This window comes from Delphinus delphis, chromosome 15 (assembly GCF_949987515.2).
Source record: "Delphinus delphis chromosome 15, mDelDel1.2, whole genome shotgun sequence".
NCBI classification, from domain to species: domain Eukaryota; kingdom Metazoa; phylum Chordata; class Mammalia; order Artiodactyla; family Delphinidae; genus Delphinus; species Delphinus delphis.
In genome coordinates, this window is record NC_082697.1 from 62,710,692 (window position 1) to 62,736,798 (window position 26,107).

A 26,107-nucleotide genomic window follows, 5' to 3' on the forward strand; every position below is an offset into this window, starting at 1 on the left:
AGGGTTAGGGTTCGGGCTAGGGTTAGGGTTAGGGGACGGGGACGGTTTAGGGTCCAGGTGAGGGTATGACAACACTTTAGGGGGAGGGTACGTGTGAGGGCGCGGGTTAGCGTTAGCGTACGGGTTAGGATTAGGGGAAGGGTGAGGCTCAGGCTTCGGGGTAGGGTTAGGGTTAGAGTTCGGGCTAGGGTTAGGGTTAGGGGACGGGGACGGTTTAGGGTCCAGGTGAGGGTACGCCAACGCTTTAGGGGGAGCGTATGTGTGAGGGCGTGGCTTAGCGTTAGCGTACGGCTTAGGATTAGGGAACGGGTGAGGGTCACGCTTCGGGGAAGGGTTAGGGTTAGGGTTCGGGCTAGGGTTAGGGTTAGGGGACGGGGACGGTTTAGGGTCGAGGTGAGGGTACGCCAACGCTTTAGGGGGAGCGTACGTGTGAGGGCGCGGGTTAGCGTTAGCGTACGTGTTAAGATTGTGGGACGGGTGAGGGGCAGGCTTCGGGGAAGATTTAGGGTTAGGGTTCGGGCTAGGGTTAGGGGACGGGGACGGGGACGGTTTAGGGCCCAGGTGAGGGTACGCCAACGCTTTAGGGGGAGCGTACGTGTGAGGGCACGGGTTAGCGTTAGCGTACGGTTTAGGATTAGGGGACGGGTGAGGGTCAGTCTTCGGGGAAGGGTTAGGGTTAGGGTTCCGGCTAGGATTAGGGTTAGGGGACGGGGACGGTTTAGGGTCCAGGTGAGGGTACGACAACGCTTTAGGGGGAGCGTACGTGTGAGGGCGCGGGTTAGCGTTAGTGTACGGGTTAGGATTAGGGGATGGGTGAGGGTCAGGCTTCGGGGAAGGGTTAGGGTTAGGGTTCGGGCTAGGGTTAGGGTTAGGGTACGGGGACGGTTTAGGGTCCAGGTGAGGGTAAGCCAACGCTTTAGGGGTAGCGTACGTGTGAGGGCGCGGGTTAGCGTTAGCGTACGGGTTAGGATTAGGGGACGGGTGAGGCTCACGCTTCGGGGAAGGGTTAGGGTTAGGGTTCGGGCTAGGGTTAGGGTTAGGGGACGGGGACGGTTTAGGGTCCAGGTGAGGGTACGACAACGCTTTAGTGGGAGCGTACGTGTGAGGGCGCGGGTTAGCGTTAGCGTACGGGTTAGGATTAGGGGACGGGTGAGGGTCAGGCTTCGGGGAAGGTTTAGGGTTAGGGTTCTTGCTAGGGTTAGGGTTAGGGGACGGGGACGGTTTAGGGTCCAGGTGAGGGTACGCCAACGCTTTAGGGGGAGCGTACGTGTGAGGGCGCGGGTTAGCGTTAGCGTACGGGTTAGGATTAGGGTACGGGTGAGGGTCAGGCTTCGGGGAAGGGTTAGGGTTAGGGTTCGGCCTAGGTTTAGGGTTAAGGGACGGGGACGGTTTAGGGTCCAGGTGAGGGTACGCCAACGATTTAGGGGGAGCGTACGTGTTAAGGGCGCGGGTTAGCGTTAGCGTACGGGTTAGGATTACGGGACGGGTGAGGCTCACGCTTCGGGGAAGGGTTAGGGTTAGGGTTCGGGCTAGGGTTAGGGTTAGGGGACGGGGACGGTTTAGGGTCCAGGTGAGGGTACGCCAACGCTTTAGGGGGAGCGTACGTGTGAGGGCGCGGGTTAGCGTTAGCGTACGTGTTAAGATTGTGGGACGGGTGAGGGGCAGGTTTCGGGGAAGATTTAGGGTTAGGGTTCGGGCTAGGGTTAGGGGACGGGGACGGGAACGGTTTAGGGCCCAGGTGAGGGTACGCCAACGCTTTAGGGGGAGCGTACGTGTGAGGGCACGGGTTAGCGTTAGCGTACGGGTTAGGATTAGGGGACGGGTGAGGGTCAGTCTTCGGAGAAGGGTTAGGGTTAGGGTTCCGGCTAGGGTTAGGGTTAGGGGACGGGGACGGTTTAGGGTCCAGGTGAGGGTACGACAACGCTTTAGGGGGAGCGTACGTGTGAGGGCGCGGGTTAGCGTTAGCGTACGGGTTAGGATTAGGGGACGGGTGAGGGTCAGGCTTCGGGGAAGGGTTAGGGTTAGGGTTCTGGCTAGGGTTAGGGTTAGGGTACGAGGACGGTTTAGGGTCCAGGTGAGGGTACACCAACGCTTTAGGGGGAGCGTACGTGTGAGGGCGCCAGTTAGCGTTAGCGTACGGGTTAGGATTAGGGGACGGGTGAGGGTCAGGCTTCGGGGAAGGGTTAGGGTTAGGGTTCGGGCTAGGTTTAGGGTTAAGGGACGGGGACGGTTTAGGGTCCAGGTGAGGGTACGCCAACGCTTTAGGGGGAGCGTACGTGTGAGGGCGCGGGTTAGCGTTAGCATACGGGTTAGGATTAGGGGACGGGTGAGGCTCACGCTTCTGGGAAGGGTTACGGTTAGGGTTCTGACTAGGGTTAGGGTTAGGGGACGGGGACGGTTTAGGGTCCAGGTGAGGGTACGCCAACGCTTTAGGGGGAGCGTACGTGTGAGGACGCGGGTTAGCGTTAGCGTACGGGTTAGGATTAGGGGACGGGTGAGGCTCACGCTTCGGGGAAGGGTTAGGGTTAGGGTTCGGGCTAGGGTTAGGGTTAGGGGACGGGGACGGTTTAGGGTCCAGGTGAGGGTACGCCAACGCTTTAGGGGGAGCGTACGTGTGAGGGCGCGGGTTAGCGTTAGCGTACGGGTTGGGATTAGGGAACGGGTGAGGCTCCCGCTTCGGGGAAGGGTTAGGGTTAGGGTTCGGGCTAGGGTTAGGGTTAGGGGACGGGGACGGTTTAGGGTCCACGTGAGGGTATGACAACGCTTTAGGGGGAGCGTACGTGTGAGGGCGCGGGTTAGCGTTAGCGTACGGGTTAGGATTAGGGGACGGGTGAGGGTCAGGCTTCGGGGAAGGGTTAGGGTAAGGGTTCGGGCTAGGGTTAGGGTTAGGGGACGGGGACGGTTTAGGGTCCATGTGAGGGTACGACAACGCTTTAGGGGGAGTGTACGTGTGAGGACGCGGGTTAGCGTTAGCGTACGGGTTAGGATTAGGGGACAGATGAGGGTTAGGCTTCGGGGAAGGGTTAGGGTTAGGGTTCGGGCTAGGGTTAGGGTTAGGGGACGGGGACGGTTTAGGGTCCAGGTGAGGGTACGCCAACGCTTTAGGGGGAGCGTACGTGTGAGGGCGCGGATTAGCGTTAGCGTACGGGTTAGAATTAGGGGAAGGGTGAGGGTCAGGCTTCGGGGAAGGGTTAGGGTTAGGGTTCGGGCTAGGGTTAGGGTTAAGGGACGAGGACGGTTTAGGGTCCAGGTGAGGGTACGCCAACGCTTTAGGGGGAGCGTACGTGTGAGGGCGTGGGTTAGCGTTAGCGTACGGGTTAGGATTAGGTGACGGGTGAGGCTCACGCTTCGGGGAAGGGTTAGGGTTAGGGTTCGGGCTAGGGTTAGGGTTAGGGGACGGGGACGGTTTAGGGTCCAGGTGAGGGTACGCCAACGCTTTAGGGGGAGCGTACGTGTGAGGGCGCGGGTTAGCGTTAGCGTACGGGTTGGGATTAGGGAACGGGTGAGGGTCAGGCTTCCGGGAAGGGTTAGGGTTAGGGTTCGGGCTAAGTTAGGGTTAGGGGACGGGGACGGTTTAGGGTCCAGGTGAGGGTACGATAACGCTTTAGGGGGAGCGTACGTGTGAGGGCGCGGGTTAGCGTTAGCGTACGGGTTAGGATTAGGGGACGGGTGAGGGTCAGGCTTCGGGGAAGAGTTAGGGTTAGGGTTCGGGCTAGGGTTAGGGTTAGAGCACGGGAACGGTTTAGGGTCCAGGTGAGGGTACGACAACGCTTTAGGGGGAGCGTACGTGTGAGGGCGCGGGTTAGCGTTAGCGTACGGGTTAGGATTAGGGGACGGGTGAGGGTCAGGCTTCGGGGAAGGGTTAGGGTTAGGGTTCGGGCTAGGGTTAGGGTTAGGGTTAGGGGACGGGTATGTTTTGGGGTACAGTTTAGGGTATGACCACGGGTTAGGAGTAGGGTAAGTGTTAGGGTACGGTTTAGTGTTAGTATACAGGTTAGGATTATGGTACGGGATAGTGTAAGGGTTAGGGCTAGGGAATGGGTACGGATTAGGTTGCAGGTTAGGGTATGACAACGGGTTAGGGTTAGGGTATGTGTTAGTGTAAGGGTTAGGATTAGGGTACGGGTTAGGTTATGGGTTAGTGTTAGGGGATGGGTTAGGATTAGGATACGGGTTATGGTACTGTTTAGGGAAAGGGTTAGGATACGGGGTAGGGTTAGGATAAAGTTTAGTGTATGGCTATGTGTTACTGTTAGGGTACATGTTAGCGTACGGGTTAGTGTTCGTGTACAGCTTAGGGTAAGGGTTAGGGTTAGGGAACGGGTACGGTCTCAGGTACAGGTTAGGGTACGGTAGTGGGATAGGGTTAGGGTACGTGTTAGGATGAGACTTCTTTGTAGTGCAGATTTGAATTTCCCGCTTGCTTGGTTGGCCAAAAAGTGTGTATGCATTTTATCCTGAATATACTCAGGAAAAAACGCATACGCCCTTTTTGGCCAAGTGCATCGCTGCCAAACGATGTGCCAAACAGGAGGTTACAAGCACTGACTCTCCAAGTGGGGAGATTGTTAGTAAAGCGTCTGGAATGGCGAACCCGAGTACCAGAGGACGAATAATGAGATGCGTTTTAGAAACCTTGCCCGATCACACTGTGGACCATCCTCTGGGTTTCCCACGCATGTTTTAGCTGTAGGAAGAATCCCTTAAACCTGGAGGGTTGGGACCCATGGAATGGGTAGCACGCAGTACTACTTCAAAGGGTCTGCATTTGCTCACCGAACCTCACCAATCCTCACAGCCCCAAGTGTCCAGCCTTATGCTTCACTCAGCTGTGGGTGTAGATGTGGTAAATCCAGGTTTCATCACAAGCCCTGAACGAGTTATTTAAGAATTTCTCTCTCTTTCACTGTCTTTGTGTTTTGATTTTGAAATTTATTTTTATAATGGGGTTTAGCTGATTTTCACTGCTGTGTTTATGCGTCTGTACACACACTTGATTCTCTTACGGAGACATATAAATACATAGGTTTTAAGATTCTTACTAGTCAGATATATTCCTCTGCGGTGAATAGGGGGTGTTGAGTCCACTTCGTTGAGCAAGGAGTATATCTTGTCTATTACTGGCTTATGGAACGGTATCTCTGCTAATTTCAATCTCTGGATTTATGCAGCACCCCAACTCACCTTTCCCCTTAAGCAAGCATAAGTTGGTTTTCTAAATGTGAGACTCTGTTCTGTTTTGTAATTCAGTTTATGTGTAGCCAAGTTTACATTCCCTCTATAAGTGTTATCTTATGACCAGTTTCTTTTTCTGTGTGACTTATTTCACTCAGAATCATCGAACCTAAATCCACTCATTATGCTGCTACGGGCCTGATGACATTGATTTCATTGCGGAGTGATATTCCATTGTATGTAAGTACCACAACTTCTTTATCCATTTTTCTCTTTCTGGGATATTTAAGTTGTTCCGTTGTCGAGGTTCTTGTAAACACAGCAGCCCTAAACTTTGGGGTGGCTGTGTCTTTTTGATTTTAATTTCCCTAAGCTATAGGACCATAAGTGGAAGTGCCCGAGTCTCTGTAGCTTTGTTTTTTAGATGTTTCAGGAAACACCATACACTTCTCCAGAGTGGCTGTTGGCCATTTACATCCCGCCCATCAGCATAACAAGGCTCCCAGTTCTCCATGGCCTGTCCTGCCTTTCTGGATTTTACACTTTTTTCAGATGGCCCATTTGACCGGTGGGAAGTGAAACTTCATTGTAGTGCGGATTTCCATTGCACGCTTCCTTGGTTGGCAAAAAAGGCCGTATGCGTTTTTTCCTGGATATATTCAGGAAAAAACGCATATGCATTTTTTGGCCAAGTGCATCATTGTCGAAGTTCTGCCGCTTTTCATATGCTTTAAATGCAATTCCAATCTACCTCCTGAAATCTGTTTCCTGCAATTGTGCCTTGCTTTCAAGTCCTCTTCGCAGCCTTACCTCAATATATTTTTGGACGATACTTGTCCTTTATAACTCTGCAGGTTTGTGAATTGCAGTGACCCTGAGCTCCTTTTTCCAACTCGCTTTTTTGTGAGCTGGACGCAAAACGGCAGGATTGCTTCAGGCCCTAATCTGGTTCCGGCGTGGCACGCTGAGCCTTTGGTTAATTCTTCTTCTTGGTGGGAAATTAGAGTGAAATGTGCCCGTCCAAACAACTACAGCTAGTCTCTCATTGGTTCTCCCTATTCCCGTTCATCCTCCGCAGAAATTGCAGAGTGTGCCAAACAGGAGGTTACAAGCACTGACTCTCCAAGTGGGGAGATTGTTAGTAAAGCGTCTGGAATGGCGAACCCGAGTACCAGAGGACGAATAATGAGATGCGTTTTAGAAACCTTGCCCGATCACACTGTGGACCATCCTCTGGGTTTCCCACGCATGTTTTAGCTGTAGGAAGAATCCCTTAAACCTGGAGGGTTGGGACCCATGGAATGGGTAACATGCAGGATTACTTCAAAGGGTCTGCATTTGCTCACCGAACCTCACCAATCCTCACAGCCCCAAGTGTCCAGCCTTATGTCTCACCCAGCTGTGGGTGTAGATGTGGTAAATCCAGGTTTCATCACAAGCCTGAACAAATTATTTAAGAATTTCTCTCTCTTTCACTGTCTTTCTGTTTTGTTTTTGAAGTTTATTTTTATAATGGGGTTGAGCTAATTTTCACTGCTGTGTTTATGCGTCTGTACACACACTTGATTCTCTTACGGAGACATATAAATACATAGATTTTAAGATTCTTACTAGTCAGATATATTCCTCTGCGGTGAATAGGGGGTGTTGAGTCCACTTCGCTGAGCAAGGAGTAGGTCTTGTCTATTACATATTTGGCTTATGGAACGGTATCTGTGCTCATTTCAATCTCTGGATTTATGCAGCACCCCAACTCACCTTTCCCCTTAAGCAAACATGTTTGTTTTCTAAATGTGAGACTCTGTTCTGTTTTGTAATTCAGTTCATGTGTAGCCAAGTTTACATTCCCTCTATAAGTGATATCTTATGATAAGTTTCTTTATCTGTGTGACTTATTTCCTTAGAATCATCGTACCTAAATCCACTCATTATGCTCCTACCGGCCTGATGATATTGATTTCATTGCTGAGTGATATTCCATTGTACATAAGTACCACAACTTCTTTATCCATTTTCCTCTTTCTGGGATATTTAAATTGTACCGTAGTCAAGGTTCTTGTAAACACAGCAGCCCTAAACTTTGGGGTGGCTGTGTCTTGTTGATTTTAATTTTCCTAAGCTATAGGGCCATAAGTGGAAGCAACCTAGGCTCTGTAGCTTTGTTTTTTAGATGTTTCAGGAAACACCATACACTTCTCCAGAGTGGCTGTTGGCCATTTACATCCCGCCCATCAGCATAACAAGGCTCCCAGTTCTCCATGGCCTGTCCTGCCTTTCTGGTTTTTACACTTTTTTCAGATGGCCCTTTTGACCGGTGGGAAGTGAGACTTCATTGTAGTGCAGATCTCCGTTGCAGGCTTGCTTATTTGGACAAAAAGAGCGTATGCGTTTTTTCCTGCATGTATTCAGGAAAAAAACGCATACGCCCTTTTTGGCCAAGTGCATCATTGTCAAAGTTCTGCCGCTTTTCATATGCTTTAAATGCAGTTTCCATCTACCTCCTGAAATATATTTCCTGCAATTGTGCCATGCTTTCAAGTCCTCTTCGCAGCCTTACCTCAATATATTTTTGGACGATAGCTGTCATTTATAACTCTGCAGGTTTATGAATTACAGTGCCCCTGAGGTCCTTTCTTCAACTCGCTTTCTTGTGGGCTGGCCGCAGAACTGCAGGATTGCTTCAGGCCCTAATCTTGTTTCATCACGGCACGCTGAGCCTTTTGTTAATTCCTCTTCCTGGTGGGAAATTAGAGTGAAATGTGACCGTCCAAACACCTAAGCTAAGCTAGTCTCTCATTGGTTCTCCCTATTCCCGTTCAACCTCCGCAGAAATTGCTAACTGTGCCAAACAGGAGTTTTAAGGCACTGACTCTCCACGTGGGGAGATTTTTAGTAAAGCGTCTGGAATGGCGAACCCGTGTACCAGGGGACAAAAAATGAGATGGGTTTTAGAAACGTTGTCCGATCACATGGTGTACAATCCTCTGGGTTTCCCATGCATGTTTTAGCTGTAGGAAGAATCCCTTAAACCAGGAGAGTTGGGACCCAGGGAATGGGTAGCATACAGTGTTACTTCAAAGGGTCTGCATTTGCTCACCGAACCTCACCAATCCTCTCAGCCCCAAATGTCCTGCCTTATGTCTCACCCAGCTGTGGGTGTAGATGTGGTAAATCCAAGTTTCATCACAAGCCCTGAACGAATTATTTAAGAACTTTCTCTCCTTCACTGTCTTTGTTTTTGAAATTTATTTTAATAATGGGGTTTAGTTGATTTTCACGGCTGTGTATACTGCTCTACACACACTTGATTCTCTTACGGAGACATATAGATACATATGTTTTAATATTCTTATTGTCAGATATATTCCTCTGCGGTGAATAGGTGGTGTTGAGTCTAATTCGTTGAGCAAGGAGTATATCTTGTCTATTATATATTTGGCTTATGGAATACTATCTGTGCCAATTTCAATCTCTGGTTTTATGCAGCACCCCAACTCACCATTCCCCTTAAGAAAGCATAAGTTTGTTTTCTAAATGTGAGACTCTGTTCTGTTTTGTAATTCAGTTCATGTGTAGCCAAGTTTACGTTCCCTCTATAAGTGATATCTTATGATAAGTTTCTTTTTCTGTGTGACTTATTTCCTTTGAATCATCGTACCTAAATCCATTCATTATGCTTGTACGGGCCTGACGACATTGATTTCATTGTTGAGTGATATTCCATTGTACGTAAGTACGAAAACTTCTTTATCCATTTCTCTCTTTCAAGGATATTTAATTTGTACCGTAGTCGAGGCTCTTGTAAACAGGGCAGCTCTAAACTTTGCGGTGGTTGTTTCTTGTTATTTTAATTTTCCTGAGCTATAGTGCTATAAGTGGGTTTAGGGTTAGGGTTAAGGTTAGGGTTAGGGAACGGGTATGGTTTAGGATGCGACAATGGTTTAGGGTGAGCAAAAGTGTTAGGGTACAGGTCAGTGTTAGTGTACTGTTTAGGATTAGGGTAAGTGTTAGGGTAATGCTTCAGGTTAGGGTTACGGTTAGGGAACGGGGACGGTTTAGGGTACAGGTTAGGGTACGACAACGGTTTAGGGATAGCGTACATGTAAGAGTAAGGTTTAGTGTTAGCGTACGGGTTAGGATTAGGGGACGGGTGAGGGTAAGGCTTCAGGTAAGGGTTAGGGTTAGGGTTAGGGGAGAGGGACAGTTTAGGGTACAGGTTAGGGTGCGACAATGGTTTAGGATGAGCGTACATGTTAGGGTACGGGTTAGTGTTAGCGTATGGGCTAGGATTAGGTGACGGGTTAGAGTAAGGCTTCGGGTAAGGGTTAGGGTTAGGGTTAAGGGACGGGGACGGTTTAGGGTACAGGTTAGGGTACGACAACGGTTTAGGGTGAGCATACGTGTGAGGGCATGGGTTAGTGTTAGTGTACGGGTTAGGATTAGGAGAGGGGTTAGGGTAAGGCTTTGGGTAAGGGTTAGGGTTAGGGTTAGGGGACGATTTAGGGTACAGGTTAGGGTACGACAATGGTATAGTGTGAGCGTACGTGTGAGGGAACGGGTTAGTGTCAGCGTACAGGTTAGGATTAGGGGACGGGTTAGGGTAAGGCTTCAGGTAAGCAATAGAGTTAGGGATAGGGTTAGGGGACAGGGACGGTTTAGGGTACAGGTTAGGGTAAGAACGGTTTAGGGTGAGCGTACGTGTGAGGGCACGGGTTAGTGTTAGCGTACGGGTTAGGATTAGGGGACGGGTTAGGGGACGGGTTAGGGGAAGGGTTAGGGTTAGGGGACGGGGACGGTTCAGGGGACAGGTTAGGGTTAGGGTTAGGGGACGGGGACGATTTAGGGGACAGGTTAGGGTACGACAATGGTTTAGGGTGAGCGTACGTGTGAGGGCATGGGTTAGTGTTAGCGTACGGGTTAGGATTAGGAGACGGGTTAGGGTAAGGCTTCGTGTAAGGATAAGGGTTAGGGTTAGAGGACGGGGACGGTTTAGGGGACAGGTTAGGGTACGACAACGGTTTAGGGGGAGCGTACGTGTGAGGGCGCGGGTTGGTGTTAGCGTACAGGTTAGGATTAGGGGACGGGTGAGGGTCACGCTTCGGGGAAGGGTTAGGGTTAGGGTTCGGGCTAGGGTTAGGGTTAGGGGACGGGGACGGTTTAGGGTCCAGGTGAGGGTACGCCAACGCTTTAGGGGGAGCGTACGTGTGAGGGCGCGGGTTAGCGTTAGCGTACGGGTTGGGATTAGGGGACGGGTGAGGCTCACGCTTCGGGGAAGGGTTAGGGTTAGGGTTCGGGCTAGGGTTAGGGTTAGGGGACGGGGACGGTTTAGGGTCCAGGTGAGGGTACGACAACGCTTTAGGGGGAGCGTATGTGTGAGGGCGCGGGTTAGCGTTAGCGTACGGGTTAGGATTAGGGGACGGGTGAGGTTCTCGCTTCGGGGAAGGGCTAGGGTTACGGTTCGGGCTAGGGTTAGGGTTAGGGGACGGGGACGGTTTAGGGTCCAGGTGAGGGTACGACAACACTTTCGGGGGAGCGTACGTGTGAGGGCGCGGGTTGGCGTTAGCGTACGGGTTAGGATTAGGGGACGGTTGAGGGTCAGGCTTCGGGGAAGGGTTAGGGTTAGGGTTCGGGCTAGGGTTAGGGTTAGGGGACGGGGACGGTTTAGGGTCCATGTGAGGGTACGACAACGCTTTAGGGGGAGCGTACGTGTGAGGGCGCGGGTTAGCGTTAGCGTACGGGTTAGGATTAGGGGACAGGTGAGGGTTAGGCTTCGGGGAAGGGTTAGGGTTAGGGTTCGGGCTAGGGTTAGGGTTAGGGTTAGGGGACGGGTATGTTTTGGGGTACAGTTTAGGGTATGACCACGGGTTAGGAGTAGGGTAAGTGTTAGGGTACGGTTTAGTGTTAGTATACAGGTTAGGATTATGGTACGGGATAGTGTAAGGGTTAGGGCTAGGGAATGGGTACGGATTAGGTTGCAGGTTAGGGTATGACAACGGGTTAGGGTTAGGGTATGTGTTAGTGTAAGGGTTAGGATTAGGGTACGGGTTAGGTTATGGGTTAGTGTTAGGGGATGGGTTAGGATTAGGATACGGGTTATGGTACTGTTTAGGGAAAGGGTTAGGATACGGGGTAGGGTTAGGATAAAGTTTAGTGTATGGCTATGTGTTACTGTTAGGGTACATGTTAGCGTACGGGTTAGTGTTCGTGTACAGCTTAGGGTAAGGGTTAGGGTTAGGGAACGGGTACGGTCTCAGGTACAGGTTAGGGTACGGTAGTGGGATAGGGTTAGGGTACGTGTTAGGATGAGACTTCTTTGTAGTGCAGATTTGAATTTCCCGCTTGCTTGGTTGGCCAAAAAGTGTGTATGCATTTTATCCTGAATATACTCAGGAAAAAACGCATACGCCCTTTTTGGCCAAGTGCATCGCTGCCAAACGATGTGCCAAACAGGAGGTTACAAGCACTGACTCTCCAAGTGGGGAGATTGTTAGTAAAGCGTCTGGAATGGCGAACCCGAGTACCAGAGGACGAATAATGAGATGCGTTTTAGAAACCTTGCCCGATCACACTGTGGACCATCCTCTGGGTTTCCCACGCATGTTTTAGCTGTAGGAAGAATCCCTTAAACCTGGAGGGTTGGGACCCATGGAATGGGTAGCACGCAGTACTACTTCAAAGGGTCTGCATTTGCTCACCGAACCTCACCAATCCTCACAGCCCCAAGTGTCCAGCCTTATGCTTCACTCAGCTGTGGGTGTAGATGTGGTAAATCCAGGTTTCATCACAAGCCCTGAACGAGTTATTTAAGAATTTCTCTCTCTTTCACTGTCTTTGTGTTTTGATTTTGAAATTTATTTTTATAATGGGGTTTAGCTGATTTTCACTGCTGTGTTTATGCGTCTGTACACACACTTGATTCTCTTACGGAGACATATAAATACATAGGTTTTAAGATTCTTACTAGTCAGATATATTCCTCTGCGGTGAATAGGGGGTGTTGAGTCCACTTCGTTGAGCAAGGAGTATATCTTGTCTATTACTGGCTTATGGAACGGTATCTCTGCTAATTTCAATCTCTGGATTTATGCAGCACCCCAACTCACCTTTCCCCTTAAGCAAGCATAAGTTGGTTTTCTAAATGTGAGACTCTGTTCTGTTTTGTAATTCAGTTTATGTGTAGCCAAGTTTACATTCCCTCTATAAGTGTTATCTTATGACCAGTTTCTTTTTCTGTGTGACTTATTTCACTCAGAATCATCGAACCTAAATCCACTCATTATGCTGCTACGGGCCTGATGACATTGATTTCATTGCGGAGTGATATTCCATTGTATGTAAGTACCACAACTTCTTTATCCATTTTTCTCTTTCTGGGATATTTAAGTTGTTCCGTTGTCGAGGTTCTTGTAAACACAGCAGCCCTAAACTTTGGGGTGGCTGTGTCTTTTTGATTTTAATTTCCCTAAGCTATAGGACCATAAGTGGAAGTGCCCGAGTCTCTGTAGCTTTGTTTTTTAGATGTTTCAGGAAACACCATACACTTCTCCAGAGTGGCTGTTGGCCATTTACATCCCGCCCATCAGCATAACAAGGCTCCCAGTTCTCCATGGCCTGTCCTGCCTTTCTGGATTTTACACTTTTTTCAGATGGCCCATTTGACCGGTGGGAAGTGAAACTTCATTGTAGTGCGGATTTCCATTGCACGCTTCCTTGGTTGGCAAAAAAGGCCGTATGCGTTTTTTCCTGGATATATTCAGGAAAAAACGCATATGCATTTTTTGGCCAAGTGCATCATTGTCGAAGTTCTGCCGCTTTTCATATGCTTTAAATGCAATTCCAATCTACCTCCTGAAATCTGTTTCCTGCAATTGTGCCTTGCTTTCAAGTCCTCTTCGCAGCCTTACCTCAATATATTTTTGGACGATACTTGTCCTTTATAACTCTGCAGGTTTGTGAATTGCAGTGACCCTGAGCTCCTTTTTCCAACTCGCTTTTTTGTGAGCTGGACGCAAAACGGCAGGATTGCTTCAGGCCCTAATCTGGTTCCGGCGTGGCACGCTGAGCCTTTGGTTAATTCTTCTTCTTGGTGGGAAATTAGAGTGAAATGTGCCCGTCCAAACAACTACAGCTAGTCTCTCATTGGTTCTCCCTATTCCCGTTCATCCTCCGCAGAAATTGCAGAGTGTGCCAAACAGGAGGTTACAAGCACTGACTCTCCAAGTGGGGAGATTGTTAGTAAAGCGTCTGGAATGGCGAACCCGAGTACCAGAGGACGAATAATGAGATGCGTTTTAGAAACCTTGCCCGATCACACTGTGGACCATCCTCTGGGTTTCCCACGCATGTTTTAGCTGTAGGAAGAATCCCTTAAACCTGGAGGGTTGGGACCCATGGAATGGGTAACATGCAGGATTACTTCAAAGGGTCTGCATTTGCTCACCGAACCTCACCAATCCTCACAGCCCCAAGTGTCCAGCCTTATGTCTCACCCAGCTGTGGGTGTAGATGTGGTAAATCCAGGTTTCATCACAAGCCTGAACAAATTATTTAAGAATTTCTCTCTCTTTCACTGTCTTTCTGTTTTGTTTTTGAAGTTTATTTTTATAATGGGGTTGAGCTAATTTTCACTGCTGTGTTTATGCGTCTGTACACACACTTGATTCTCTTACGGAGACATATAAATACATAGATTTTAAGATTCTTACTAGTCAGATATATTCCTCTGCGGTGAATAGGGGGTGTTGAGTCCACTTCGCTGAGCAAGGAGTAGGTCTTGTCTATTACATATTTGGCTTATGGAACGGTATCTGTGCTCATTTCAATCTCTGGATTTATGCAGCACCCCAACTCACCTTTCCCCTTAAGCAAACATGTTTGTTTTCTAAATGTGAGACTCTGTTCTGTTTTGTAATTCAGTTCATGTGTAGCCAAGTTTACATTCCCTCTATAAGTGATATCTTATGATAAGTTTCTTTATCTGTGTGACTTATTTCCTTAGAATCATCGTACCTAAATCCACTCATTATGCTCCTACCGGCCTGATGATATTGATTTCATTGCTGAGTGATATTCCATTGTACATAAGTACCACAACTTCTTTATCCATTTTCCTCTTTCTGGGATATTTAAATTGTACCGTAGTCAAGGTTCTTGTAAACACAGCAGCCCTAAACTTTGGGGTGGCTGTGTCTTGTTGATTTTAATTTTCCTAAGCTATAGGGCCATAAGTGGAAGCAACCTAGGCTCTGTAGCTTTGTTTTTTAGATGTTTCAGGAAACACCATACACTTCTCCAGAGTGGCTGTTGGCCATTTACATCCCGCCCATCAGCATAACAAGGCTCCCAGTTCTCCATGGCCTGTCCTGCCTTTCTGGTTTTTACACTTTTTTCAGATGGCCCTTTTGACCGGTGGGAAGTGAGACTTCATTGTAGTGCAGATCTCCGTTGCAGGCTTGCTTATTTGGACAAAAAGAGCGTATGCGTTTTTTCCTGCATGTATTCAGGAAAAAAACGCATACGCCCTTTTTGGCCAAGTGCATCATTGTCAAAGTTCTGCCGCTTTTCATATGCTTTAAATGCAGTTTCCATCTACCTCCTGAAATATATTTCCTGCAATTGTGCCATGCTTTCAAGTCCTCTTCGCAGCCTTACCTCAATATATTTTTGGACGATAGCTGTCATTTATAACTCTGCAGGTTTATGAATTACAGTGCCCCTGAGGTCCTTTCTTCAACTCGCTTTCTTGTGGGCTGGCCGCAGAACTGCAGGATTGCTTCAGGCCCTAATCTTGTTTCATCACGGCACGCTGAGCCTTTTGTTAATTCCTCTTCCTGGTGGGAAATTAGAGTGAAATGTGACCGTCCAAACACCTAAGCTAAGCTAGTCTCTCATTGGTTCTCCCTATTCCCGTTCAACCTCCGCAGAAATTGCTAACTGTGCCAAACAGGAGTTTTAAGGCACTGACTCTCCACGTGGGGAGATTTTTAGTAAAGCGTCTGGAATGGCGAACCCGTGTACCAGGGGACAAAAAATGAGATGGGTTTTAGAAACGTTGTCCGATCACATGGTGTACAATCCTCTGGGTTTCCCATGCATGTTTTAGCTGTAGGAAGAATCCCTTAAACCAGGAGAGTTGGGACCCAGGGAATGGGTAGCATACAGTGTTACTTCAAAGGGTCTGCATTTGCTCACCGAACCTCACCAATCCTCTCAGCCCCAAATGTCCTGCCTTATGTCTCACCCAGCTGTGGGTGTAGATGTGGTAAATCCAAGTTTCATCACAAGCCCTGAACGAATTATTTAAGAACTTTCTCTCCTTCACTGTCTTTGTTTTTGAAATTTATTTTAATAATGGGGTTTAGTTGATTTTCACGGCTGTGTATACTGCTCTACACACACTTGATTCTCTTACGGAGACATATAGATACATATGTTTTAATATTCTTATTGTCAGATATATTCCTCTGCGGTGAATAGGTGGTGTTGAGTCTAATTCGTTGAGCAAGGAGTATATCTTGTCTATTATATATTTGGCTTATGGAATACTATCTGTGCCAATTTCAATCTCTGGTTTTATGCAGCACCCCAACTCACCATTCCCCTTAAGAAAGCATAAGTTTGTTTTCTAAATGTGAGACTCTGTTCTGTTTTGTAATTCAGTTCATGTGTAGCCAAGTTTACGTTCCCTCTATAAGTGATATCTTATGATAAGTTTCTTTTTCTGTGTGACTTATTTCCTTTGAATCATCGTACCTAAATCCATTCATTATGCTTGTACGGGCCTGACGACATTGATTTCATTGTTGAGTGATATTCCATTGTACGTAAGTACGAAAACTTCTTTATCCATTTCTCTCTTTCAAGGATATTTAATTTGTACCGTAGTCGAGGCTCTTGTAAACAGGGCAGCTCTAAACTTTGCGGTGGTTGTTTCTTGTTATTTTAATTTTCCTGAGCTATAGTGCTATAAGTGGGTTTAGGGTTAGGGTTAAGGTTAGGGTTAGGGAACGGGTATGGTTTAGGATGCGACAATGGTTTAGGGTGAGCAAAAGTGTTAGGGTACAGGTCAGTGTTAGTGTACTGTTTAGGATTAGGGTAAGTGTTAGGGTAATGCTTCAGGTTAGGGTTACGGTTAGGGAACGGGGACGGTTTAGGGTACAGGTTAGGGTACGACAACGGTTTAGGGATAGCGTACATGTAAGAGTAAGGTTTAGTGTTAGCGTACGGGTTAGGATTAGGGGACGGGTGAGGGTAAGGCTTCAGGTAAGGGTTAGGGTTAGGGTTAGGGGAGAGGGACAGTTTAGGGTACAGGTTAGGGTGCGACAATGGTTTAGGATGAGCGTACATGTTAGGGTACGGGTTAGTGTTAGCGTATGGGCTAGGATTAGGTGACGGGTTAGAGTAAGGCTTCGGGTAAGGGTTAGGGTTAGGGTTAAGGGACGGGGACGGTTTAGGGTACAGGTTAGGGTACGACAACGGTTTAGGGTGAGCATACGTGTGAGGGCATGGGTTAGTGTTAGTGTACGGGTTAGGATTAGGAGAGGGGTTAGGGTAAGGCTTTGGGTAAGGGTTAGGGTTAGGGTTAGGGGACGATTTAGGGTACAGGTTAGGGTACGACAATGGTATAGTGTGAGCGTACGTGTGAGGGAACGGGTTAGTGTCAGCGTACAGGTTAGGATTAGGGGACGGGTTAGGGTAAGGCTTCAGGTAAGCAATAGAGTTAGGGATAGGGTTAGGGGACAGGGACGGTTTAGGGTACAGGTTAGGGTAAGAACGGTTTAGGGTGAGCGTACGTGTGAGGGCACGGGTTAGTGTTAGCGTACGGGTTAGGATTAGGGGACGGGTTAGGGGACGGGTTAGGGGAAGGGTTAGGGTTAGGGGACGGGGACGGTTCAGGGGACAGGTTAGGGTTAGGGTTAGGGGACGGGGACGATTTAGGGGACAGGTTAGGGTACGACAATGGTTTAGGGTGAGCGTACGTGTGAGGGCATGGGTTAGTGTTAGCGTACGGGTTAGGATTAGGAGACGGGTTAGGGTAAGGCTTCGTGTAAGGATAAGGGTTAGGGTTAGAGGACGGGGACGGTTTAGGGGACAGGTTAGGGTACGACAACGGTTTAGGGGGAGCGTACGTGTGAGGGCGCGGGTTGGTGTTAGCGTACAGGTTAGGATTAGGGGACGGGTGAGGGTCACGCTTCGGGGAAGGGTTAGGGTTAGGGTTCGGGCTAGGGTTAGGGTTAGGGGACGGGGACGGTTTAGGGTCCAGGTGAGGGTACGCCAACGCTTTAGGGGGAGCGTACGTGTGAGGGCGCGGGTTAGCGTTAGCGTACGGGTTGGGATTAGGGAACGGGTGAGGGTCAGGCTTCCGGGAAGGGTTAGGGTTAGGGTTCGGGCTAGGGTTAGGGTTAGGGGACGGGGACGGTTTAGGGTCAAGGTGAGGGTACGCCAACGCTTTAGGGGGAGCGTACGTGTGAGGGCGCGAGTTAGCGTTAGCGTACGGGTTGGGATTAGGGAACAGGTGAGGGTCAGGCTTCGGTGATGGGTTAGGGTTAGGGTTCGGGCTACGGTTAGGGTTAGGGGACGGGGACGGTTTAGGGTCCAGGTGAGGGTACGACAACACTTTAGGGGGAGCGTACGTGTGAGGGCGCGGGTTAGCGTTAGTGTACGGGTTAGGATTAGGGAACGGGTGAGGGTTAGGCTTCGGGGAAGGGTTAGGGTTAGGGTTCGGGCTAGGGTTAGGGTTAGGGAACGGGGACGGTTTAGGGTCCAGGTGAGGGTACGACAACGCTTTAGGGGGAGCGTACGTGTGAGGGCGCGGGTTAGCGTTAGCGTACGGGTTAGGATTAGGGGACGGGTGAGGCTCACGCTTCGGGGAAGGGTTAGGGTTAGGGTTCGGGCTAGGGTTAGGGTTAGGGGACGGGGACGGTTTAGGGTCCAGGTGAGGGTACGACAACGCTTTAGGGGGAGCGTACGTGTGAGGGCGCGGGTTAGCGTTAGCGTACGGGTTAGGATTAGGGGACGGGTGAGGCTCAGGCTTCGGGGTAGGGTTAGGGTTAGGATTCAGGCTAGGGTTAGGGTTAGGGGACGGGGACGGTTTAGGGTCCAGGTGAGGGTACGACAACGCTTTAGGGGGAGCGTACGTGTGAGGGCGCGGGTTAGCGTTAGCGTACGGGTTAGGATTAGGGGACGGGTGAGGGTCAGGCTTCGGGGAAGAGTTAGGGTTAGGGTTCGGGCTAGGGTTAGGGTTAGAGCACGGGAACGGTTTAGGGTCCAGGTGAGGGTACGCCAACGCTTTAGATGGAGCATACGTGTGTGGGAGCGGGTTAGCGTTAGCGTACGGGTTGGGATTAGGCAACGGGTGAGGGTCAGGCTTCGGGGAAGGCTTAGGGTTAGGGTTCGGGCTAGGGTTAGGGTTAGGGAACGGGGAAGGTTTAAACTCCATGTGAGGGTTCGACAACGCTTTAGGGGGAGCGTACGTGTGAGGGTGCGGGTTAGCCTTAGCGTACGGGTTAGGATTAGGGGACGGGTGAGGGTCAGGCTTCGGGGAAGGGTTAGGGTTAGGGTTCGGGCTAGGGTTAGGGTTAGGGGACGGGGATGGTTTAGGGTCCAGGTGAGGGTACGCCAACGCTTTAGGGGGAGCGTACGTGTGAGGGCGCGGGTTAGCGTTAGCGTAAGCGTTAGGATTAGGGGACGGGTGAGGGTCAGGCTTCGGGGAAGGGTTAGGGTTAGGGTTCGGGCTAGGGTTAGGGTTAGGGGATGGGTACGGTTTAGGGTCCAGGTGAGGGTACGCCAACGTTTTAGGGGGAGCGTACGTGTGAGGGCGCGAGTTAGCGTTAGCGTACGGGTTGGGATTAGGGAACGGGTGAGGGTCAGGCTTCCGTGATGGGTTAGGGTTAGGGTTCGGGCTAGGGTTAGGGTTAGGGGACGGGGACGGTTTAGGGTCCAGGTGAGGGTACGACAACGCTTTAGGGGGAGCGTATGTGTGAGGGCGCGGGTTAGCGTTAGCGTACGGGTTAGGATTAGGGGACGGGTGAGGCTCACGGTTCGGGGAAGGGTTAGGGTTAGGGTTCGGGCTAGGGTTAGGGTTAGGGGACGGGGATAGTTTAGGGTCCAGGTGAGGGTACGACAACGCTTTAGGTGGAGCGTACGTGTGAGGGCGCGGGTTAGCGTTAGCGTACGCTTTAGGATTAGGGGACGGGTGAGGGTCAGGCTTCGGGGAAGGGTTAGGGTTAGGGTTCGGGCTAGGGTTAGGGTTAGGGGACAGGGACGGTTTAGGTTCCAGGTGAGGGTACAACAGCGCTTTAGGGGGAGCGTACGTGTGAGGGCGCGAGTTAGCGTTAGCGTACGGGTTAGGATTAGGGGACGGGTGAGGCTCACGCTTCGGGGAAGGGTTAGGGTTATGGTTCGGGCTAGGGTTAGGGTTAGGGGACGGGGATGGTTTAGGGTCCAGGTGAGGGTACGACAACGCTTTAGGGGGAGCGTACGTGTGAGGGCGCGGGTTAGCGTTAGCGTGCGGGTTAGGATTAGGGGACGGGTGAGGGTCACGCTTCGGGGAAGGGTTAGGGTTAGGGTTCGGGCTAGGGTTAGGGTTAGGGGACGGGGACGGTTTAGGGTCCAGGTGAGGGTACGCCAACGCTTTAGGGGGAGCGTACGTGTGAGGGCGCGGGTTAGCGTTAGCGTATGGGTTAGGATTAGGGGACGGGTGAGGGTCAGGCTTCGGGGAAGAGTTAGGGTTAGGGTTCGGGCTAGGGTTAGGGTTAGAGCACGGGAACGGTTTAGGGTCCAGGTGAGGGTACGCCAACGCTTTAGGGGGAGCGTACGTGTGAGGGCGCGGGTTAGCGTTAGCGTATGGGTTAGGATTAGGGGACGGGTGAGGGTCAGGCTTCGGGGAAGTGTTAGGGTTAGGGTTCGGGCTAGGGTTAGGGTTAGGGGACGGGGACGGTTTAGGGTCCAGGTGAGGGTACGCCAACGCTTTAGGGGGAGCGTACGTGTGAGGGCGCGGGTTAGCGTTAGCGTACGGGTTAGGATTAGGGGACGGGTGAGGGTCAGGCTTCGGGGAAGGGTTAGGGTTAGGGTTCGGGCTAGGGTTAGGGTTAGGGGACGGGGATGGTTTAGGGTCCAGGTGAGGGTACGCCAACGCTTTAGGGGGAGCGTACGTGTGAGGGCGCGGGTTAGCGTTAGCGTAAGCGTTAGGATTAGGGGACGGGTGAGGGTCAGGCTTCGGGGAAGGGTTAGGGTTAGGGTTCGGGCTAGGGTTAGGGTTAGGGGACGGGGACGGTTTGGGGTCCAGGTGAGTGTACGCCAACGCTTTAGGGGGAGCGTACGTGTGAGGGCGCAGGTTAGCGTTAGCCTACGGGTTGGGATTAGGGAACGAGTGAGGGTCAGGCTTCCGGGAAGGGTTAGGGTTAGGGTTCGGGCTAGGGTTAGGGTTAGGGGACGGGGATGGTTTAGGGTCCAGGTGAGGGTACGCCAACGCTTTAGGGGGAGCGTACGTGTGAGGGCGCGGGTTAGCGTTAGCGTACGGGTTAGGATTAGGGGACGGGTGAGGGTCACGCTTCGGGGAAGGGTTAGGGTTAGGGTTCGGGCTAGGGTTAGGGTTAGGGGACAGGGACGGTTTAGTTTCCAGGTGAGGGTACGACAGCGCTTTAGGGGGAGCGTACGTGTGAGGGCGCGGGTTAGCGTTAGCGTACGGGTTAGGATTAGGGGACGGGTGAGGGTCAGGCTTCAGCGAAGGGTTAGGGTTAGGGTTCGGGCTAGGGTTACGGTTAGGGGACGGGGACGGTTTAGGGTCCAGGTGAGGGTACGAAAACACTTTAGGGGGAGCATATGTGTGAGGGCGCGGGTTAGCGTTAGCGTACGGGTTAGGATTAGGGGACGGGTGGGGCTCACGCTTCGCGGATGGGTTAGGGTTAGGGTTCGGGCTAGGGTTAGGGTTAGGGGACGGGGACGGTTTAGGGTCCAGGTGAGGGTACGCCAATGCTTTAGGGGGAGCGTACGTGTGAGGGCGCGGGTTAGCGTTAGCGTACGGGTTAGGATTAGGGGACGGGTGAGGGTCAGTCTTCGGGGAAGGGTTAGGGTTAGGGTTCGGGCTAGGGTTAGGGTTAGGGGACGGGGACGGTTTAGGGTCCAGGTGAGGGTACGACAACGCTTTAGGGGGAGTGTACGTGTGAGGGCGCGGGTTAGCGTTAGCATACGGGTTAGGATCAGGGGACGGGTGAGGGTCAGGCTTCGGGGAAGCGTTAGCGTTAGGGTTCGGGCTAGGGTTAGGGTTAGGGGACGGGGACGGTTTAGGGTCGAGGTGAGGGTACGACAACGCTTTAGGGGGAGCGTACGTGTGAGGGCGTGGGTTAGCGTTAGCGTAAGGGTTAGGATTAGGAGACGGTTATGGGGCAGGGTTCGGGGAAGTGTTAGGGTTAGGGTTCGGGCTAGGGTTAGGGTTAGGGGACGGGGACGGTTTAGGGTCCAGGTGAGGGTACGCCAACGCTTTAGGGGGAGCGTACGTGTGAGGGCGCGGGTTAGCGTTAGCGTACGGGTTAGGATTAGGGGACGGGTGAGGGTCAGGCTTCGGGGAAGTGTTAGGGTTAGGGTTCGGGCTAGGGTTAGGGTTAGAGGATGGGGACGGTTTAGGGTCCAGGTGAGGGTACGACAACGCTTTAGGGGGAGCGTAGGTGTGAGGGCGCGGGTTAGCGTTAGCGTACGGGTTAGGATTAGGGGACGGGTGAGGGTAAGGCTTCGGGGAAGGGTTAGGGTTAGGGTTCGCGCTAGGGTTAGGGTTAAGGGATGAGGATGGTTTAGGGTCCAGGTGAGGGTACGCCAACGCTTTAGGGGGAGCGTACGTGTGAGGGCGTGGGTTAGCGTTAGCGTACGGGTTAGGATTAGGGGACGGGTGAGGCTCACGCTTCGGGGAAGGGTTAGGGTTAGGGTTCGGGCTAGGGTTAGGGTTAGGGGACGGGGACGGTTTGGGGTCCAGGTGAGTGTACGCCAACGCTTTAGGGGGAGCGTACGTGTGAGGGCGCGGGTTAGCGTTAGCCTACGGGTTGGGATTAGGGAACGAGTGAGGGTCAGGCTTCCGGGAAGGGTTAGGGTTAGGGTTCGGGCTAGGGTTAGGGTTAGGGGACGGGGACGGTTTAGGGTCCATGTGAGGGTACGACAACGCTTTAGGGGGAGCGTACGTGTGAGGGCGCGGGTTAGCGTTAGCGTACGGGTTAGGATTAGGGGACGGGTGACGGTCAGGCTGCGGGGAAGGGTTAGGGTTAGGGTTCGGCCTAGGGTTAGGGTTAGGGGAAGGGGATGGTTTTGGGTCGAAGTGAGGGTACGACAACGCTTTAGGGGGAGCTTACGTGTGAGGGCGCAAGTTAGCGTTAGCGTACGGGTTAGGATTAGGGGACGGTTGAGCGGCAGGCTTCGGGGAAGGGTTAGGGTTAGGGTTCGGGCTAGGGTTGGGGTTAGAGGACGGGGACGGTTTAGGGTCCAGGTGAGGGTACGCCAACGCTTTAGGGGGAGAGTACGTGTGAGGGCGCGGGTTAGCGTTAGCGTACGGGTTAGGATTAGGGGACAGGTGAGTGTCAGTCTTCGGGGAAGAGTTAGGGTTAGGGTTCGGGCTAGGGTTAGGGTTAGGGGATGGGGACGGTTTAGGGTCCAGGTGAGGGTACGCCAACGCTTTAGGGGGAGCGTACGTGTGAGGGCGCAAGTTAGCGTTAGCGTACGGGTTAGGATTAGGGGCCGGGTGAGGGTCAGGCTTCGGGGAAGGTTTAGGGTCAGGGTTCGGGCTAGGGTTAGCGTTACGGGACGGGGACGGTTTAGGGTCCAGGTGAGGGTACGACAGCGCTTTAGGGGGAGCGTACGTGTGAGGGCGTGGGTTAGCGTTAGCGTACGGGTTATGATTAGGGGACGGGTGAGGGTCAGGCTTCAGGGAAGGGTTAGCGTTAGGGTTCGGGCTAGGGTTAGGGTTAGAGGTCGGGGACGGTTTAGGGTCCAGGTGAGGGTACGACAACGCTTTAGGGGGAGCGTACGTGTGAGGGAGCGGGTTAGCGTCAGCGTACGGGTTGGGATTAGGGAACGGGTGAGGGTCAGGCTTCGTGGAAGGGTTAGGGTTAGGGTTCGGGCTAGGGTTAGGGTTAGGGAATGGGGACGGTTTAGAGTCCAGGTGAGGGTACGACAACGCTTTAGGGGGAGCGTACGTGTGAGGGCGCGGGTTAGCGTTAGCGTATGGGTTAGGATTAGGGAACGGGTGTGGGTTAGGCTTCGGGGAAGGGTTAGGGTTAGGGTTCGGGCTAGGGTTAGGGTTAGGGAACGGGGACGGTTTAGGGTCCAGGTGAGGGTACGACAACGCTTTAGGGTGAGCGTACGTGTGAGGGCGCGGGTTAGCGTTAGCGTACGTGTTAAGATTGTGGGACGGGTGAGGGGCAGGCTTCGGGGAAGATTTAGGGTTAAGGTTCGGGCTAGGGTTAGGGGACGGGGACGGGGACGGTTTAGGGCCCAGGTGAGGGTACGCCAACGCTTTAGGGGGAGCGTACGTGTGAGGGCACGGGTTAGCGTTAGCGTACGGGTTAGGATTAGGGGACGGGTGAGGGTCAGTCTTCGGGGAAGGGTTAGGGTTAGGGTTCCGGCTAGGGTTAGGGTTAGGGGACGGGGACGGTTTAGGGTCCAGGTGAGGGTACGACAACGCTTTAGGGGGAGCGTATGTGTGAGGGCGCGGGTTAGCGTTAGCGTACGGGTTAGGATTAGGGGACGGGTGACGCTCACGCTTCGGGGAAGGTTTGGGTTAGGGTTCGGGCTTGGGTTAGGGTTAGGGGACGGGGACGATTTACGGTCCAGGTGAGGGTACGACAACGCTATAGGGGGAGCGTACGTGTGAGGGCGCGGGTTAGCGTTAGCGTACGGGTTAGGATTAGGGGACGGGTGAGGGTCAGGCTTCGGGGAAGGGTTAGGGTTAGGGTTCGGGCTAGGGTTAGGGTTTGGGGACGGGGAAGGTTTAGGGTCCAGGTGAGGGTACGCCAACGCTTTAGGGGAGCGTACGTGTGAGGGCGCGGGTTAGCGTTAGCGTAAGCGTTAGGATTAGGGGACGGGTGAGGGTCAGGCTTCGGGGAAGGTTTAGGGTCAGGGTTCGGGCTAGGGTTAGCGTTACGGGACGGGGACGGTTTAGGGTCCAGGTGAGGGTACGACAGCGCTTTAGGGGGAGCGTAAGTGTGAGGGCGTGGGTTAGCGTTAGCGTACGGGTTATGATTAGGGGACGGGTGAGGGTCAGGCTTCAGGGAAGGGTTAGCGTTAGGGTTCGGCCTAGGGTTAGGGTTAGGGGACGGGGACGGTTTAGGGTCCAGGTGAGGGTACGACAACGCTTTAGGGGGAGCGTACGTGTGAGGGCGCGGGTTAGGGTTAGCGTACGGGTTAGGATTAGGGGACGGGTGAGGGTCAGGCTTCGGGGAAGTGTTAGGGTTAGGGTTCGGGCTAGGGTTAGGGTTAGAGCACGGGAACGGTTTAGGGTCCAGGTGAGGGTACGCCAACGCTTTAGGGGGAGCGTATGTGTGTGGGAGCGGGTTAGTGTTAGCGTACGCGTTGGGATTAGGCAACGGGTGAGGGTCAGGCTTCGGGGAAGGCTTAGGGTTAGGGTTCGGGCTAGGGTTAGGGTTAGGGAACGGGGAAGGTTTAGAGTCCATGTGAGGGTACGACAACGCTTTAGGGGGAGCGTACGTGTGAGGGCGCGGGTTAGCGTTAGCGTACTGGTTAGGATTAGGGGACGGGTGAGGGTCAGGCTTCGGGGAAGGGTTAGGGTTAGGGTTCGGGCTAGGGTTAGGGTTAGGGGACGGGGATGGTTTAGGGTCCAGGTGAGGGTACGACAACGCTTTAGGGGGAGCGTACGTGTGAGGGCGCGGGTTAGCGTTAGCGTAAGCGTTAGGATTAGGGGACGGGTGAGGGTCAGGCTTCGGGGAAGGGTTAGGGTTAGGGTTCGGGCTAGGGTTAGGGTTAGGGGACGGGGACGGTTTAGGGTCCAGGTGAGGGTACGCCAACGTTTTAGGGGGAGCGTACGTGTGAGGGCGCGAGTTAGCATTAGCGTACGGGTTGGGATTAGGGAACGGGTGAGGGTGAGGCTTCGGTGATGGGTTAGGGTTAGGGTTCGGGCTAGGGTTAGGGTTAGGGGACGGGGACGGTTTAGGGTCCAGTTGAGGGTACGACAACGCTTTAGGGGGAGCGTATGTGTGAGGGCGCGGGTTAGCGTTAGCGTACGGGTTAGGATTAGGGGACGGGTTAGGCTCACGCTTCGGGGAAGGGTTAGGGTTAGGGTTCGGGCTAGGGTTAGGGTTAGGGGACGGGGACGGTTTAGGGTCCAGGTGAGGGTACGACAACGCTTTAGGGCGAGGGTACGTGTGAGGGCGCGGGTTAGCGTTAGCGTACGGGTTAGGATTAGGGGACGGGTGAGGCTCAGGCTTCGGGGTAGGGTTAGGGTTAGGGTTCAGGCTAGGGTTAGGGTTAGGGGACGGGGACGGTTTAGGGTCCAGGTGAGGGTACGACAACGCTTTAGGGGGAGCGTACGTGTGAGGGCGCGGGTTAGGGTTAGCGTACGGGTTAGGATTAGGGGACGGGTGAGGGTCAGGCTTCGGGGAAGTGTTAGGGTTAGGGTTCGGGCTAGGGTTAGGGTTAGAGCACGGGAACGGTTTAGGGTCCAGGTGAGGGTACGCCAACGCTTTAGGGGGAGCGTATGTGTGTGGGAGCGGGTTAGCGTTAGCGTACGCGTTGGGATTAGGCAACGGGTGAGGGTCAGGCTTCGGGGAAGGCTTAGGGTTAGGGTTCGGGCTAGGGTTAGGGTTAGGGAACGGGGAAGGTTTAGAGTCCATGTGAGGGTACGACAACGCTTTAGGGGGAGCGTACGTGTGAGGGCGCGGGTTAGCGTTAGCGTACGGGTTAGGATTAGGGGACGGGTGAGGGTCAGGCTTCGGGG